This window comes from Zingiber officinale, chromosome 8B, assembly GCF_018446385.1.
Source record: "Zingiber officinale cultivar Zhangliang chromosome 8B, Zo_v1.1, whole genome shotgun sequence".
Lineage (NCBI taxonomy): Eukaryota > Viridiplantae > Streptophyta > Magnoliopsida > Zingiberales > Zingiberaceae > Zingiber > Zingiber officinale.
The window spans coordinates 31,106,298-31,126,798 of record NC_056001.1 but is presented as its reverse complement, the minus strand read 5'-3'; the positions used below and the strand labels follow the sequence as shown (position 1 = coordinate 31,126,798).

The 20,501-nt window shown below is 35.2% G+C and overlaps 1 pseudogene; it reads left to right on the top strand.

Annotated features, from left to right (window-relative positions):
• The first annotated feature begins 121 nt into the window (after positions 1-121).
• LOC122013639 lies at positions 122-17,772 on the top strand (annotated as a pseudogene).
• Positions 17,773-20,501: the final 2,729 nt, after the last annotated feature.

Below are 20,501 nucleotides of genomic sequence, written 5' to 3'. Positions count from 1 at the left end.
CTGAATATAAGGGTCGACAGACCAGATACTACGAATGTCAAACATATGCAACCCAAACAAATACAACATCCAAAATGCAGCAATCACAAGCAATAAATGCAATATACTTTAATATATTTTATATACTTTGATCTTGGTGTCGCTTGTGAAATATATCTTAGTTGTCCTTTGGGCTAATGATGATGGTGAAGGTATGCAAAGTGTTATATATGCTTGGTTTGTCAATGTCTTTCATTGTATATTATTTGAGTGCCTTCTCATTATGCTGGTCCTTTTGCAGGAGGAACATTTGCATTATATTCTTTGATTTGCAGGAGTGTGAAGGCTAGTCTTCTTCCAAATCAATTGCCTTCTGATGCTCATATATCAAGTTTCAGGCTAAAGGTGCCATCACCAGAGCTAGAAAGATCTTTGAAAATCAAGGAGCATCTTGAAAAGTCAATAATGTTAAAAAAGCTGCTGTTAGTTTTGGTTCTGTTTGGTACTTCTATGGTGATTGCTGATGGTGTCGTCACCCCAGCAATGTCAGGTTGTGATTATTTTCCTTGAAACCATAGCTATCATTCCATATAATTTATAAGAATGGATCAGGAATTACTTCGCATGACTAGTAACTTAAGTACTTTCCATCACTCATTTGTTTTACAATAATCTTTTTTTATATATATTTTACAGTGATGTCAGCTTTCAATGGGTTGAAAGTTGGAATATCTAGCGTTGAGCAAGGTAATCTACTGGCATCTTGCTATTATCCTGATGGTCACATCTATTCTGAGAGTTTTGGCTTGTTAAATGACGAGATGTGAGTTCTATTTGCTCTAATGGACATCTGGTGTTGAAACTTGCATGATATCTTGTTTGAGATATATATTTATCTTTCTCTCACTGTATATATAATTTTCTATCATGAGTTATGAACTTGTGGATGTGGTCTATAAGTTTAAATTTTTCTTTGTTAGATATGGCCAGCCAGACGGTTGGACAGTCCAATTTGTATCCTTAACCTGCCATAACCAAGTAAAGAATGTCATAACAACTAACTCATGTATCAGTCTCTTTTGATACTGTTTTTTTCTTAAAAAATTGGTGCATGAAAGATGAAAATTCTTAGGTGAAATAAGCCTATCTGAATTGTTTTCTTGAATACAATGTGTTTTTTTCCTTTTATTTAATTTCTACTGCATTGTCTACTTAAGTTTTTGTTATTATTACTTGTAATACTTAATCTTTTAACTTTATTATGCTCACAGAAGAAGTGATGATGATCTCAATTGCATCTCTTAAAATCTTGTTCAGTGTTCAGAGATCTAGAACAAGCAAAGTTGGGTTTGCTGTGGGTCCAGCATTATTCATATGGTTTTGCTCACTTGGAGGCATTGGAATTTATAACTTTTAAAGTATGGAACATTTGTTCTTAGAACATTTAATCCTCTTTATATATACAACTACTATAAAAGAAATCCAACTGAAGCATGGTTGTCTTTGGGGGGTTGTCTTCTTTGTGTAACAGGTAAGAAGCATTATTATTGATAATTTCCTCCAGAGAAACATTGAAATTGGTGTTCTTTTATTCAGTTATTAGAATTACAATTTTTTTTCATCCAATTACATCTTGAAAACATGCTTACTTCTTTTTGGTATAACAAATGTTTAGAAGTCAATCTTTATCGTACTTATCACATGTGTTGTGTACTTGTGTAATTTTTCATATCAAAGTAAACCTATATTAGACCAAAAAAGTATCAAATTATTAGTTCAACATTTCATCTGTCAGAGTTTAATGACCAATTGCTAATACTTATTCACGTATCCATTATGCTGTATCCTTTCACAAACATTTTTTTCTAAAGTGTAATAACTGGTAACCTCAGGATCCAAAATATGTGTGGCCATTTTTTGTTTTACCTGTATAGTTGAATTTGTCATCCATGCAAAGATGTTTGATCTTTGTTGGGTGAAACTGATTTACGTTTTAAGCAGTCAAATGCTTAAGTTTTCCGGTTCCTTTGATAATTATGATTTTGTTTTGAGCTGATTACCAGTTGCCACATTCAGACAAATTATCACTGTTTTGATGGACTCCTGACCATAAACTGTTCTTGATATGTGCAATTACTTAAGAGTATCATCGCATTGTCACTACACCTAGGGAGAAGTTGCATTACTTGTCATAATCAATTGTATAATGCTAATATATTTCTGTCCATGTGGCAAGTTGGCTATCAGTGACTACTACCAGTTCATCTCCATCACGACCAATGTCATTCCTTTGTAATATATTGAATTATTACAAATGAGGAGAGCTTGTAATACATTAAATTTTCAAAGAATCAGCATAGAATCGTCCACACCATGAGAAAAATGAAAGAAACTTTGTGTAGCATTCAACACACAATGGAAGTGAACCTAAGCTAAAATCCCAGAATAATAAGAAATTGTTATGAAAGAGGATGGATCTATATTTGGTAAGATTGCCATTTCTTGTTTGTTGATAGAGTCTTAAGGACCTAGTCTGATATTCATATTGTATGAAATAGTAACTGACATGGCACATCTGTTGAATCTTTTTAGCACACTCCAACAGGTGGGATATTATGAAGATTAAGTAATGGATAAATAGAATTACAAATTTTCTTCACCATAATATTTGTGTGCCTTTCAAACTACTTTTGGTACCAGCTCCACAGAGTGATTGACATTGCATTTTTCAGGTTCTGAGGCAATGTTTGCTGACCTTTGCTATTTCTCGATTAGATCTGTCCAGGTAAAGCACTAAGAAAGTGAATTATTTTTGCTCCCATATTTTGTTGCCTTTTACTATTGTTAAAAGTTGAAATTTCCATGTCTACATGCTCTGAGACTTTGGCTCCTAATTGCAGTTCACTTTTGTATTTCTCGTCCTACCATGCCTTCTCTTGGGATACCTTGGTCAGGGTGCATCGCTTATGGAAAATTTAACTCAAAATGAGTGGGTGTTCTTTTCATCCATCCCGCGTAAGCTAGATCAATCTATTTCTTGTATTTGTGTTATTTCCTTATTGTCATATCTCAAATTCTTCCTCTAAATTGTAAAGTGAATTTGTTAAAATTCAAACTAGGCAACTTGTTATTTTATCCCTATTTTGTAGGGATTTATTTTGCAATCTATTTCCTAGATGGATGGTAATTAGCTCATACAATCATATCCCAAATTTCAAGGGATTTATTTTGTATATAAGGAGGATATCCTATGAAAGAGATTATTTTTCCCGGTCAAACTATATGGTATCAAAGCCGAAACCCTAGCCGCAGAAACCCTAGCAGATGGCTCTTCCTCTAGCCGCAAGACAAATTCTTCCGGCAGTAGCAACGTTGACCTCCATTCCGACGTCACCGACAACAAACAAAGCCGACTTTCAGGCATGACAGGATTATGGCTGACTCTGATTTTTCAGTCCGAGACACGGTAAGAACTTCCTCTAGCATGTCCCACGTCATGCCTTCTTCTCCAGAAGGCAGTCTCCTTCCCATCACTACAAACCACAACGTTGGTGAGCCTTGAAATGCATATGACAGTTGACCATGGAAGAACAAGCCTTGGTGCAATCACTACCGAAAGCCCGACCATCTCAAAGAACAATGCTGGCAACTCCATGGAAAATCGATCAATTAGAAGCCTCCTAGTTGAGAAGCACATCAAGTGTCTGTTGAAAATTCAAAATTTGTGAGTTCTCCTTTCTCCAAAGAGCAGCTAGATATGCTCCAAAAGTTATTTCCAATTTGTCTAAGAGTTTAAATTCCAACTCGTCGACGAGCAATCCCATGACAATGCACACAAGCAAGTCCTTCTCTTTGATTATCAATTTAGGAGTATCTGAACATATGACAGGTGACAGAATGTTATTTTCAACATTTACATTATGTGACAAACATCTAATGGTGCGTATAGCAAATGCCACCTATACCAAAGTGGCTGGAGCGGGAATAGTTAAAACTTCAAGCAATGCCAATCTCAATTCTATGCTGTCTGTGCCTGGACTTGCTTGTAATATTATGTCGGTTGGTAGGCTCAACCGAGACCTTAATTGTGAAACTAAGTTCTTTGGTGATTGTTGTGTTTTTCAGGACTTGAGCACCGGGAAGATGATTGCTTGTGCTAAACTTTATGTAGGCCTTCTTGAATCCTCTCCTATATCTAGCCAGTCTGTTGAGCTCAACTGTCAGCCAATCCGTAGTTTTAGGTCTAGTAGTCTATCCAATAATGAAAGTGAAATTATGATGTGACACTATCGATCAGGACATCCAAATTTCATGTACTTAAAACATTTTTTTCCTTCATTATTTATCAATAAAAGTCCTGATTTCTTGCAATGTGATGTATGCCATTATGCTAAACATACCAGACACTTACGCACCTCGTCAATATCAACCAGCACAACCTTTCTCTCTTATTCATCAACACATTTGGGGACCATTCAAAAATCCAAGTCTTATTAGCTCTAGATGGTTCTTACTTTTTGTTGATGATCACACAAGATTGTGTTGGACTTTTCTTATGAAAGAAAAATTTGAGACCACACAAATCTTTCAGAATTTTCATGTCATGATCAAGACCTAGGCTGACATACAGATTCTCAAAACAGATAATGCTGAAGACTTCTTTAATTCCAGCCTTAGCTCCTATCTCCAATCCAATGGCATAGTCGAACAAAGTTCATGTGTTAACTATTGATACACCCCACAAAATGATGTAGTTGAACGGAAAAATCGTCATATATTTGAGGTAGTCCGTTCCTTACTCTTCCAAGCTCACACTCCAACCAAATTTTAGGGGAAGTAGTCCTAACATCTACCTATCTTATTAATTGTCTCCCTTCTTGGGTTCTTAAATTCAACACTCCATTTCATTTTCTACAAAATATGTATCTTACACTCAGACTTGTCTCCAGCATCCCTCTGAAACTTGTTGGATGTATTGCATTTGTCCACATCCACATTCAATATCAGGGAAAGTTTGATTCATGCGCACTTAAGTGCATTTTCTTGGGATATTCAGCCAACAAAAAGGGTTATAAGTGCTTCTCTCGAATCACCCAAAAATTTTATCACTCTATGGATGTCACATATTTTTGAACACATTCCATACTACTCCAATACCACAATTTAGGGGGAGAACAAAATTAAATTGCAGCATTATGATTGGGATTGGGAGTCCCTTTTTGAACAGAGTCCTTCCTTAATCTTACCATCATCACCCAACCTCCATCAACTCCATCATCCCCATCCACTCCTTTCTCTCCATCATCATTACAATCACATGTCCCACCTATCTCAGAACCACAAAAGAAAACCCCACCTTTCCATGACACAGCGAAAGTCTATGTACGGAGAAAACATCTTGCGTCTTTTCACGAAATTCAGTGATATCATGAGTCAACTCGAGGCCAAGTTGAACCTGAAAAGTAGCAGTATCTAATAGGACTAATTCTACGGACAGATTTCACATTAGACCAGCTTATTGCACACAGAAAAGTACTAGATCTTGTACTCTTCATTCGATGCACAACTATATGTCCTACTCACGTTTATCTTCAAGGTACCAAGCAATTGTGACATCACTTGATAAGATCAGTATTCCTAGTTCTGTGTATGAAGCTCTAAATGTTCATGAATGGCACAAGACAATCCTAGAGGAATACATAGTCCTGGAAAAGAATGAGACTTGGACACTATCTAAGATACCTTAAGGAAAAAGGACTGTGGGATGTAAGTGGATTTTTTCAATCAAGCAGAACTCAGATGGAAGCATAAATAGATACAAGGCTTGACTAATGGCAAAAGGTTACACCTAGTCCTATGGGATTGACTATCAGGAGACCTTTGCACTGGCTGCAAAACTCAATACCATTCGGGTATTACTGTCTATAGTTGCTAACTTAGATTGTCCCTTGATTTTGCTAGATGTGAAGAATGTCTTTCTTAATGGAGATCATGTGGTAGAAGTTTACATGGATGTTTTGAGATAGATACTACAAATTTTTTTTTTTGCAAACTAAGGAGAGCCTTGTATAGGCTCAAACAATCACCTTAGAGCTTGGTTTGACAGATTTTCTAATGTTCTTAAAAGAGATGGCTACTTCCAGGCTCAAGTTGATCACACGCTATTTGTGAAAAATTTTCCAAGTGGAGAAATTGTTGGAAAGTACTGAAAATAAGATCAATCAGTCAAGATATTGGTACGATCTTAGGAATATTCAATATGTAGCTTTTAGCAAAGTTAATTAATTGTAATTAGCTATTTCCTTTTTTAGTTCCTTTGTATATCTTTAAATACAGGGCATGTAAAACTACATCAATCTTTTTGGTATTAGAGCTACTTCTCATCTTTTTTTTTTAAACCCTAGAGCCGACTTATTTTCTTTCTTTCACCATGTTTGAAGTTCTCGATTCCTCTCCTATTGTGACTTTTAAAACCACTGAAACCAAGAATTCTCATGTTGAGTTTCATCATGTTCAAATCACCACAATTCGACAACATGAAGGTAATTTTTTGAGGTGGTCTCAATCAATTAGGATGTACAACCGAGGGAGGAGAAAGATCGGATATCTCACCAATGAAACCAAAGCACCTGCAAAAACAGATCCAACCTTTACAACTTGGGATGCAGAGAATTCCATAGTAATGGCTTGGTTGGTCAATTCTATGGAGGAAGACATTAGTGCCAACTATATGTGTTACCCCCAATGTTTTAAATAGCAGTGAATAGCGTGCTATGCAGGACACTATCGTGCGCTACGATCAGCGAATGCTACATAGCGTTCGCTGATGAGTGATTGCCCCAAATAGCCCATGCTATTCGGGACAATAGCGTCGATAGCGTATGCTATCTTACTTAGCGGCCCATAACGTGTGATAGCTTAGGCCGCTAAGTCCCAAGCTTCGAGCAACTAGGGCAAAGGTAGAGGCGAGGGGCGGCGAGCGGCGAGCGGCGAGGGACGGCGAGAGGTAAGGAACAACGAGGGGCGAGAGCAGCGAGGGGAGAGAGCAATGAGGGATGAGCGGTGAGGGACGACGACTAGAGGTGAGGTTTTCTCCTTCCTTTTCATTTTCTTCGATTGGTTTTTGTTTGATTGATTTGTTCAGTGAAGTTTTTATAATCAACACTCAGAAGTTTTTTTCTTTCGCTTTGTATCAATCATGCCTTTTCGTTTTTCTTTCGCTTTAAATTTTATAATCAAACAGTGTCAATTAATTAATTAATTGTTTTGATTTTTTTTCTTTTGTTTTTCTAGATTTTGATGATATATTTGGAATTTGCAATGTCTACAAATTTGTCAAAAAAAAAGATAAAAAGATATTGGTTGGAAGTATTGTATCAAAAGGAGGGGTGAAAATATGTTTGGTGCAAATTTTATCACCATATATCGAATGAAGGGATTACTTGCTTAAAGGAACATTTAGCTCAAACTCATAAACGGGTTGCACCTTGTGTTTGTGTTCCGGATGATATTAAGTAAGAAATTAGAGAATCACTTGACAAAATTAGAACATCTAAAAGCAAATAAACCAAATTGTTACGAGAGATTGGTGAGGGCCCCCAGAGTATGAATACACAATCATTAAAAGTTAGACTTGGAAGTGAAGGGGGAATTCAATTGGATTTTCTGATAGTGGTGAATCAAAAGGTAAAAGTACTCTTTATAGGTTTGTTAGTTCGGAACCTAGACAAACAACCCTTAATCAACATACAAAAAAGATTTGTTTGTTGATGTGAAGCATAGAGTTGGTCATTTTATTTACTCTACCGCACTTTCGTTTAATGTTGTGAATGATCCTTATTGGTTGCCTATGGTTGAGGGTATTGCGGAATATGGAAGAGGGTTCAAGCCTCCTTCAATGCATGAGTTAAGAACTTGGATACTTAAGGCTAAGGTTGATGACATCAACCTAATATATGAGGAGCATAAAAATGCATGAAAAAAATATTGATGCACTATTATGTCCGATAGTTGGACGGATGGGAAGAGTAGAAGTTTGATCAATTTTTTGGTAAATAGTTCTGCCGGCACTTTCTTTTTGAAATCTATTGATGCATCAACTTCTATTAAAAATGGGGAATTGATCTTTAGTATCTTGATGATATTGTTGATGAGGTGGGAGAGGAAAATGTGATTCAAATTGTCACGGATAATGCTTCGAATTGCATTAAAGTGGGGGAAAAAATTATGGAGACTAGACACAGAATTTGGTGGACACCTTGTGTGGCTCATTGCATTGATCTAATGTTGGAGGATATCACAAAGTTGAAGATTTTTTCTGACACAATTGAGCATGTTAAGATGGTTGTGAAGTTCCTTTATGGTCATGAGACTATACTTTCTTTGATGAGAAAGTATACAAATGGTAAAGAAATTCTCTGTCCTGCTATTATCATTTCTCACTCTTCAGAGTATGTATAAGGTTAAAAAACCACTTGAACACATGTTTGCTTTCGAAGAATGGATTAGTTCACCACTATCTCAAACAACTCAGGAAAGGTCGTGAAGAGAATTGTTGTTAATGATCCCAACCTTTAGAAACATGTTGCATTTTGTGTTAAGAGTGTTGTTCCTCTTGTAAGTGTGTTGGCCATGGAATATATTTATGAGCTTATGGATAAGGCAAAAGAGACAATAAAATTTAATTGTGAGGGAGTTGACAGAAAATACAAGCCCATTTGGAAAAAAATTAATTCACGATGGACTCTGCAGCTTCATCATCCTCTACATGCGGCCGAGTACTATTTGAACCCGCAATTGTGTTATGAAGAAAGGTTTTCTGATTGTGATGAAGTTAGAGATGGATTGTATGCTTGCATGGATAAGATGTTGTCTTCCAATGATTGTCTTAAAGTTGACATCCAATTAAACTTGTATAACAAAGTTGAAGGAGAATTTGGAACTCCAATAGCAAAATGAGCAAGAATGTTGCAGACTCTGGGTAAAATTAATTACTTCTTTACATACTCTTTTTAGTTTTTAACCTTTTATACTAACATTCATATTTTAAAATTATATATACATTCTTGTAATTTTCATTTTCTTTATGTTATTAGCCTCGTGGTGGGAACGTTTTGGAAGTAAGACACCCAAGTTTACTACATTTGCAATTCGAGTGCTTTGTCTCACTTGTAATGCTTCGGGATGTGAAAGAAATTGGAGCATTTTTGAATCGGTGAATATTCTAACTCTACTTGAATTATAATTATTTTATAATTTTCATATCATTGTTTAATTTTTTATATGGGTTTTCTTCTTTGCAATATTAGATTCATACAAAAAAGAGAAATAGACTTGAACATGCGAAGTTAAATGCGTTGGTGTTTGTGAAATATAACTTCAAGCTTTGAGAGAGAAGCATTAGGAGGAGAGACAAGATTAATCCCATTGTAGTTGATGAAATTGACTCGGAAGATGGATGGATAACTGAGAAAGAAGGTCTTGTCCTCCCTGTAACTACTAAATGGGTTGAAGATGATGAATTATTTGAAAGTGATCCTATTGTGAGTGTACCGTCGGCTATCTTTGAAAGTCTTTTTGACTCAGTAAGCGAGTTGAAGATGTTGAGAATATAGTTGAAGTTCCTCCTACGAATTCAAAAAAAAGTTGTTGAAAATTCAAGTAAGCATATGCAAATTATTTACTTATATCTACTTCACTTATAATTGATTCTTAAATGTCGTGTCTATCATATAATAAGTGGAAGCCAAGGCAAACAAGCAAGGTTGAGTCTTGTTGATGAGGAAGATAATCATCTTAATGTTGAAAATTATGGTGGAGTAACTCCAACAACTTTTGATAGTGGAAATTTTCCAACCATAAACACTATTGATAATGATAGTGAAATAGAGTTGGATGATACTGATTATTTTTAGGTTATGATGTTTCAATTATATGACTTTTTAAATTGTTGTTTTGGTTATAAGACTTTAAATTGTTGTTCTTAGATATTTTATTATTTTAGCATGTAAAAAATTATTATGATTAATTTTTGGTTATATTATTTTTATTTTACTTATATAAGTATATTTTTTTTTTAAATTTAAAAATTGACATGCATGAAAAGCTTGCCCTATACGCTTCGCTATTTACGCTACGCGATGACAAGACAAAAACACTATGAACCACTGCTACGCGATTTAAACATTGGTTACCCCACTTCCAAAGAACTTTGGGATAATATTTGTTAGATGTATTCTGATCTTGGCAACCAGTCACAAGTTTGTAAGTTGCAGTTGCGCCTTGGAGAGATTTGGCAAGGGGGAGATAGTGCGACGAGATACTTCAATATCCTGAAAGGTCTATGGCAGGATTTGGATCTGTTTATTGATGATTATAAATGGAAAAGTATTGAAGATTACATTCATCATCGAAAGATGGTTGATAATAATAGGATTTATAAATTTTTGGCAAGACTGAATGTTGAATTTGATGAAGGAGTAGAATAATTGGCAGACAACCCCTTTCATCCATTGGAGAGGTATTTTCTGAAGTACGGTGCAAGGAAAGTCGTCGAAATGTCATGTTGGGCAAAAAGGGAACTGGTGGATCCCTTGAAAGCTCGGAATTAACTGTTGCTAATGCTAACGCTACTTGGTTAAACAGTAATCAGTGGAACTATGGAGGAAAACCTCGAGTTTGGTGTGGTTACTGCAATAAACCATGCCATACTCGAACCATGCCATACTCGAGATACTTCCGGGAAACTTCACGGGAAATCAGCAAATTTAAAGGGCAGCAAACCTGGTGACAAAAACACTCTGGACTGCTTTAGCAAATGAAGTCGAGGCCAGTTTCTTCACCAAAGAGCAGGTAGATCAACTCTTGAAGTTGCTTAAATCTAATCCGACATTTGGTATTCCTAGTGGTTCTCTTGCACAACCAAGTAATACTTCCAAAGCCCTATCCAACGCCTTCAATTTCACACAGTGGATCATTGATTCGGGTGCATTAGATCATATGACAAATCCATCCCATTTATTTGAGTCTTATTTTCCTTGCTCTGGCCATAGAAAAGTTAGAATTGCAGATGGAAGTTTTTCACCTATTTCAGGAACAGGTTCAGTCAAAATTTCAGAAAAAATTGAACTGAATTTTGTCCTTCATGTTCCTAAACTTTCTGGCAATCTATTTGGGATGATGATTGGCAGTGCTAGGATATTACGAGACCTCTACTATTTCGATGCCAACTCTTCATGCAACAAACAAGCTCATGACTTAAGTGGTAGTTCTAATTCTACCTTTATTTGTGAAAAAATTATGCTTTGGCATTATAGACTAGGACATCCTAGTTTTCCGTATTTAAAACATTTGTTTCCTAATTTATTTATGAAATTGGATTGCACTTTCTTTAATTGTGATCTTTGTCATTTATCAAAAAGTCATCAAGTTTCATATAAATCAAGGCCTTATCGTGCATCAAGGCCATTTTATTTGATTCACAGTGATGTTTGAGGTCCCTCAAAAATTGCTACATCATCTGGAATAAAAAATAGTTTGTTACTTTTATTGACGATTATACTTGACTTTGTTGGATTTATTTGATGAGTGAAAACTCTAAAGTTGAAAAATTATTTAAAGATTTGCACACTATGGTTGAAAATTCAAACCAAAATAAGCATTCTTTGAACTGATAATGGTACTGAATACTTTAACGAATGTTTGGGGACCTTTTTAAAAGGGAAAGGCATTGAACACCAATTCACTTGTCGTGTTACTCCTCAACAAAATAAACTAGCTGAAAGAAAAAATCGACATTTACTTGAAGTTGATTGAGCACTAATGTTCTCTATTGATGTTTTAAAATATTTATGGGGGATGCAGTTCTAACAAGTTATCAGGATGCCAACACGTATCTTAAATTATATAACACCTCTGCAGAGTTTGAAAAATATTTTTTTCTGAAAATAGAATCGTTTATAATTTAGCATTAAAGGTATTTGGTTGTACTATTTTTGTCCATATACAAATCACTTGCGTTCAAAGTTCGATCCTAGGGCTGAAAAGTGCATTTTTCTTGGCTATGCTTCTAATAAAAAAGAAAACAAATGTTTGAATCCAAAGACAAAAAAATTTAGTTAGTATGGATGTCATTTTTTGGAAAAAAGAAATGATCTTTCAGGGGAGATAGAAAAGAGTGAAGATCAATTTTAGCGCACATCTGTACCTATGCCAAATGTGTTTTTTCCAGAATTCAACCAAAATTTTGAAATAGACCAAGAGACACGAGTTTTAACTAATAAAAAATAAAGAAAACCTTAGTTTATAGGTGCCAAGTGTAGGTGGTTTATAGACAGGAGGAGAAATACTACCAAAGATTCCTAATCATTTGCCTGAGTTTCGTGTTTTTAGTGGGAAACGTTTTCGTCAAAAGGGTGAGGATCATACAACTATCCATGTGCAAGTTCAATCATCACTTTCGGAGTCGGGTGAATTGGACACTCAAAATTCTGTAGGTAATTCTTCTGCTCCAGCAACCATGTTTCGTGTTGACAATAATATACCTATTGCCATTAGGAAAGGTGTTCGAACCTGTACTAATCATCCTATTGCCAAATATTTGTCGTATCATAAGCTTTCCAACAAGTATAGGGCCTTTGTCTCAAATATTACTCACCTATTTGTGTCAAAAAACATCCAGGAAGCTCTAGATCACCCGGATTAGAAGTTAACAGTTGTAGAAGAGATGAATACTCTTCGGAGAAATGACACTTGGGAGATTGTTGACTTACTAATTGGAAAGAAAATAGTGGGCTGCAAATGGATGTTTACCATTAAGTGCAAAGCTGATGGTAGTGTAGAAAGGTACAAAGCTAGACTCATAGCTAAGGGATTTACACAGACACATGGAATCGACTATCTGGAAACTTTTGCGCCAGTTGCAAAAATAAATTCAATCCGAGTTCTTATCTATTTGGCAGTACATTTTGATTGACCTTTATACCAATTAGATGTGAATAATGTCTTCTTAAATGGAAACTTAGAAGAGGAAGTGTTCATGGAGTTGCTAGGATTCAAGGAAAAATATGGCAGAGATAGAGTATGTTGCTTAAAGAAATCTCTTTATGGACTTAAGCAGTCATCAAAAGCTTGGTTTGAGCGATTTAGGAAGGCTGTTAAAAGTCAAGGGTATTGCTAAAGTGAAGTGGATCACATCATATTTTTCAGACTCTAAAGAAGGGAAGATTACCATCCTGATCGTTTATGTGGATGACATAATCTTAACTGGAGATGATCATGTTGAACTTAGAAGATTGAAAGAAGTGCTTGCCAATTAATTCGAGATCAAGGAATTAGGAGTATTGAAATACTCCCTTGGTATGTAGTTCGTATGATCCAAAGAGGGTATATTTGTTACACAAAGGAAATATGTTCTAGACCTTCTCAAAGAAACAGGTCCACTAGGTTGCAGGGCAGTTGAGACGCCCATGGAATCTAATATTAAGCTCCAACTAGCCAAACCTAAAGAAGTTTGTAGAAGAGATTAGTACCAACGGCTAGTTGGGAGGCTTATCTACCTTTCGCATACTCACCCTGATATAGTTTTTGCAGTTAGCTTTGTAAGTCAGTTTATGCACTCTCCAAGTCCAACCCACTTCGATGTAGCTTATAGAATTTTAAGGTATTTGAAGGGAACTCTAGGAAAAGGTCTATTGTTTAGAAAACATGGACATCTTCAAGTCGAAGCTTACATCGATGCAGACTGAGCTGGAAGGGTCACTGATAGAAATCAACTTCCGGCTATTGTACATTTGTTGGGGGTAATTTGGTTACATGGCGTAGCAAGAAGCAACCTGTGGTGGCTAGAAGTAGTGTCAAGGCTAAGTTTCGTGCTCTTGCTCTTGGTGTTTGTGAGACAAATATGGATCAAGAGATTATTGGAAGAATTGGGAGTCTCATATTCATTGCCTATGAAAATATATTGTGACAATAAAGCAGCCATCTCCATTGCACACAATCCGGTTCTTCATGACAAAACGAAGCATGTTGATAATGGTTTGATTTGTATGCCCTACATTTCAACTACCGAATAGGTTGCAGAGATACTCACTAAAGGATTGTCGTCAAAACAATTCGAGTATTTGATTGGCAAGCTGCCTATGAAAGATATCTTCAAACTAGTTTGAGGGGGAGTGTTGGAAAGTGTTGAAAATAAAATCAACCAGTCAAGATATTGGCATGATCTTAGGAATATTCAAACATAAAAAATTGGAGAACAACATTGAAATCAAAATTGAAGTACAGAATTACAATAGCAATAATAACAACAACCAAGCCTTATCCCACTAGGTGGGGTCGACTATATGAATCCTTTTACACCACTAAGCTCTATCTCTTACCATATCATCATCTATACTTAAATAAATTTTATCTTATTTTACTGTTGCTAACCAAGTCTTTTTTGGTATTTCTCTTCCTCGTTTGATATACGTATTTGTCATAGTTTCACATTGCCTAATTGAAGCATTTATTGGTCATCTATGTACATGCCCGTATCATCTTAAGCATGTCTCTCGGAGTTTTCCCTCAATAGATGCAACTTTCGACTTTCTCTCTAATGCTCTCATTTTTTATTCTGTCCATTCTCATATGTTCACATATTCACCTTAAATCCTCATCTCTGCAACTCTCATCTTTTGCTTATGTGCTCGTGTCATAGCCTAACATTCAACTCCATATAACATAGCAGGTCTAATTGTGGTTTTGTAGAATTTTCCTTTAAGTTTTAGAGGTACTTTATGATTACATGAAACACCCAATGCTGTCCTCCATTTCAATCATCTTGCTTGTTTTTTTAATTAATCACAAAAAAAAAAACCAAAAAAACCAAGAATGACATCAAAACTATGTTCTAGAAGAAATTCATAAAAACATTTATGAGTTCTCTATAGAAAAAAGTCAAAAAAGAAAGAGTTGGGGGTGATGTATACTTCTTTTGTAATGTTGAAGGGAAAAGTTATTTTACAAAAATAGTTCTTGTAACTTCTTTTTTACTTCTCTAATTACACCCTAGATGGATTTGATATGTGAGCTTGCCAGTGGGTTGAGTGCTTTAACCATCAAATTGATGTTTAACAAAGTCCCATGACTCCAATCTCCCTGCTTTGTGAGAGATTAATAAGTTAAATCCTCAACATGGTTGATCTTCACAGCAACAATTTGATAAGGACCACAAAAGTTAGTAAGATTTCTGGGGTTTAGGGAAGTAGTTCAAGATCCCACCATTTCTTGAATTTGGTTTGGCATTTACTATGGCACGTTGCTTGAGAACCAGTAGGAGATTGTTGCGGAACATAGTTACCCAAATGTTTTTTGTTTAACACTGAATTTAGCAGTACTTGTTATGGGGAGGTCTAAAACTTTCATTCATGTACTTTTTCTCAAATTTTATTTATAAAAAAAAATAGTGACCAAACAAAAGTCTGAGCAATTAAAGCTTTTTCTGTCCTGAATACAGTATACCTAATATGCTTTTGCATTGGAAAATCACTTTTTGTCCAAAACTCTGCGTTGTCATGTACTTATTTACATATTGTTTCTTTATATTTTATGTTTTCATAAATTGTAGTTCATGACTAGATTAACAATATGCATTTGCCGGTGAAGTTTTTTGGCCTATATGCATTATAGCAACTATAGCTGCACTAATTGCAAGTCGGACAATGACAACAGCAACTTTTTTGTGCATCAAACAATCATTAGCTCTTGGTTGTCTTCCCCGACTTAAAATCATACACACATCTCGGGAGTTCATGGGCCAAATATATATTCCAGTGATAAACTGGTTTTTGTTGGTCTTCTGCGTGGCATTTCGTTGTTACCTTTGGGAGCATATATGAGATCGGTAATGCATATGGTTCTCATTTTTTTCCCTTTGCCTTTTTGTTTGAAGTGATCTTTTCATTGGCTTGGTTTTCATGCTGCAATCCTATAACAAAATGGAAATCATTGATAAAGTTTTTATGCAATTGGATTGACAATATGATATTACTAGTTAATTATTCACTTGCAGATTGTAAAGGCATTGCTTCCTCCTGTATCTAGCTAGCTAGCTAGTTATATATATAATGTGTACTCATATGTTTGATAACTGGAGCATGGTTGTACGTTTGTACTCGGTAGAACAAAGGACCATTTCTGGTGGTTCCAAACAGACTTACTGTTGGAACTTGGATGTAACTCCAGAAAAAATACACAATCCACATGGCCAAATAACAAATGACCTGTAATATAATATTCATCTCAACTCATATTCTACCATATTATACCTTGCAATCTTGTTTTGTGCTATTAGAACAATGATACGATATCCTACTCTAAGCTAACTATATTGTTCTATTGGCATTTTTCTCTGATGCATAAGGAAACTTTAATTCGAGAAACTTCACCATAAAATATGCCTTGCAAAGTTGTGTCTGTGCCCCATTTTTTAGTCTGTAATGTCTCTCAACTCCTTTCTATTTCAAATATTATTTTATTCTTCTATTAGCAATCAGCATTCCAGATATTTCTGTTTTATTTGCTTGCCGTTTCTAATGTTGTATTATTCTGCAGGCATCGCTGAGCTTGGTGTAATGAACATGACCACAATCTTAGTGAGCTATTATTATGCTTCTGATATGGCAGATCAATATTGTGATTGTATTGTGCTTCTTAACCTTCTTTCTGGGGTTGGAATTGCTTTTCTTCTCTTCGGTTTTGGGCAGTGTAGCCGTATTATTTATGATATTGTACATATGGAATTATGGCAGCAAGCTTAAGTATGAAACCGAAGTGAAACACAAGCTATCAATGGATTTGATGTTGGATCTCGGTTGCAACCTGGGTACTATTAGAGCCCCTGGAATTGGCTTAGTATATAACGAGCTGGTTAGAGGGGTCCCTGCAATCTTTGGTCATTTCTTGACCACCTTGCTGACAATCCACTCGATGATCATATTTGTATGCATAAAGTATGTCCCAGTTCCTGTCGTGCCACAGACTGAAAGGTTCCTATTTAGGCGGGTCTGCCCCAAGAGCTATTGCATGTTCCGTTGCATTGCTCGGTAAGAAACAATGATTGAATTTTGAGTTGCATCATGGAAATTAACCATTTTGTACTGATACTACTATTGCCTTATCCCATTTTAACCATATCGTTTATTTTCTTTTAGTACTTTGCGTCCAGATCAACAATTGTACCCCCACAATTCATCATTGTATTCTTGTATCACAGTTTTATTTGCTCAATGCAGATATGGATACAAGGATGTGCACAAGGAAAATCATCAAACGTTTGAACAGATTTTGATTGAAAGCCTGGAGAAGTTTATACGTGGAGAAGGCCAGGAACGGTCGCTCGAGTGTGAATAAGATGCTGACAGATCTCGATAAAGCAGACTTGTGTGCAAACATTCTTGTAGCTCCCAATGATAGTGTTTACTCTCTCAGCGTGCCACTCTTGGCTGGTTATGGCCCCATTGAAGAGGCAAGCTCAGAAGTGAGTATTTCTTTCGATGAGCCACATGATGTGGCTCTACCAGATGCACACCTTGGACTTGACCGGGAGCTCGCCTTCATACACAAGGCCTTCATACACAAGGCGAAAGAATCAGGCTTAGTTATCTCCTTGGGCACGGCTATATCAGGGCAAGAAAGGAATCATGGTTGATAAAGAAGTTGGTTATAAACTACTTCTATGCCTTCCTGAGGAAAAATTGTAGAAGAGGTATCGCGTCGTTCGTTGTTGCCGGTGGTTATAAACTACTTCTATGACTTACATGTTGCAAAGGCGGGTCCCGCCGCCCAGCGGCCCCCTCACCCCTGCCCCACGAGTATGAGAGGGAGTAAATCACGGTGAATACGGGCCCGGCGATGACATGGCGGTCGAAGGTGTTTAGCACGGACAGATATTGATGTTATCGCAATTGCTGCCGCAGACCTTCGACCTCCCGACCCATGTTGCAAGAATACCATGTCATAACCGGTTGATCCCGCCCGTGGGAGCACTTCTATGACTTACATGGTTTGATTGCCGGTGGTCGATTTTTTCCTTTCATAGTTGAGGTTGCCCATGAGTCTTTGACATGACTGGATCATTTTGAAGGATGAAGGATGATTCAATATATAGATTCAGCTGACTTGGATATCTGAAGGCTAACAAAAGATTTATTAGAGAGCCGATCCCTTTGTCATAAACAGCACCATCGATCGATCCATTTGTCGATCGATCAGTTGATGAACTTTTCTCCCTTTTAACAGCGGTGGAAAAATGCATCCGATGACTATCTAAGTGATCATCTTGCAATACACATAAGTAGATTGATGTTTCTTTCAATCCCTCAGGCCACCATTCTCTAAATGTTCAATAAATTTTGCTGGTGCTCCATCTCCTTTAAATAATGGGCCGTTGTGTTAGAACAAATATTTTATATGATTTATCTCATTTTAGAAAGTGTGTGGTCGTCTTGAAGGACTAGGTGACCGATTCATTTTTTGCTCTAATATATATTTCTTATAATATTTATCCCTAAATCTTCATTGGTATGTGCTTTATTTAAATTGATCTTGTAGTTACAAATTCAAGTCCTTTATTCAGCCCATTGCGGTATACCATAAGGCCCTATATAATAAACTCGATGTAGTCGGATTTTTTTTTTGAATTTCATACTGACGGGAGTTTTGTACCTTCGGGTTGTTTAATTTAAATTATGTAACAAGGATGTTTTTAATATTTTTAAAAATTTAAGTATTCTTTTGAAATAACACAAATAAGAGGAGTTTTTTAAAATCAGAATGAATTATCTTTTTGTTGAATTTAAGGACAGAAATAGTAAACGGATAAGATTCCTGTATGTGTATGTCCCACGTGGGAAAAAGCTGATCCATTCCCATCGTGAATTGTGTCCGGATCTTGTAAATTAAGTAAGCACGCGGCTAGCTAAATCATTTATCACTAACTAAGCCTTTACGTTGGTATTAGTTATGAGGTGTTATATGAAACAGTTATTGGTATTAAAATGAATGTGCGGTGGTGTTGTGTACGTGTTCAAGCAATTAAATGCGTTCAAAGCTTTTATTTATAAAAAAACATAATAAAATAAAATTTTATCTATATTAAAAAAAGGCTAAATAACTTTAAACCCTCCTATATTTTCCTTCCCAAAACAGTTTACCTTCCTATATTTAAAAAATGACACTTAGCCCCCCTATGTTTTAAATAAAAAAGGAAAAAAATAATAAATCACCAAAATAACCCTTACTTTACTATTTAAATGTTAAACTATGGCTAAATAACTTTAAACCCCTTTTATTTTTCATCCAAAAGTAGTTTCCCCATGTATTTAAAAAATGACACTTAGCCCCCTATGTTTTAAAGAAAAAAAATAGTAAATGATCAAAATAACTCCTTTACTATTCTAAATGTTAAAATTATTCTAACTGAAACATCCTTATTCAAGGTAACCTTAGATTTTTAGACAAAAAGAAAAGTAAAAATAAAAAATCTCACATAATCGTTGAAAGCTTAATCTTAACCAAACCTGATTGATATATAGGTCAAAAATTTCACTTGTTTCTAAAAAAACTCTCACAAAATTTATACATACACCAGTATAAACAATAGATAAGCAACAACTCTAAAAGAAATAACTATTCAAAAACTTATTCCACCACCCTTACCAAATAAAAAAAAAACCAAAATTTTAAATTAATGAACCAAAATCACATAAAGATGGAATAAAGTTCATAATTAAAAATCTCTTTCTCATTATCAAATGTGACATACAATAAAGCAGCAATGAAGTGTTGGTGTGACAAAATTGCACCAATACAAAAATAAGGGTAACCTCATATTTCTAGAAACAAAAGAAATATAAAAATAAAAAATCTTGGATGGAAAATAAAAGGGGCTTAAAGTTATTTAGCCATAATTTTAACACTTAAATAAAAGTAAGGGTTATTTTGGTCATTTATTATTTTTTTTCTTTTTTCTTTAAAACATAGGGGCAAAGTGTCATTTTTTAAATATAGGGGGGCAAACTGCTTTTGGATGGAAAACAAAGGGGAGTTGAAAGACACTTAAATAAAAGTAAGGGTTATTTTGGTCATTTATTTTTTTTTTCTTTTTTTCTTTAAAACATAGGGGGTAAAGTGTCATTTTTTAAATATAGGGGGGCAAACTGCTTTTGGATGGAAAACAAAGGGGGGTTGAAAGTTATTTAGCCTAAAAAAAATCTCACTTGGTGCGTGTATATATATATATATATATATATATATGCACATGAGTTTATTAAAAAAATTAAAAAGTTTAAATTTTAAAATTAAAAATTAACAAATAATATTTTAATTTTAAATAAATGACACTGATCAAATAAATATATTTAAAATTATTATTATTATTTATTTTAAATAATAATAATTTAAATTATGCAAATAAAATTAAAATTATATTTATTTAAGGTAAAATAAAAATAAACATGAATGAATAGATAATGAAATTCATA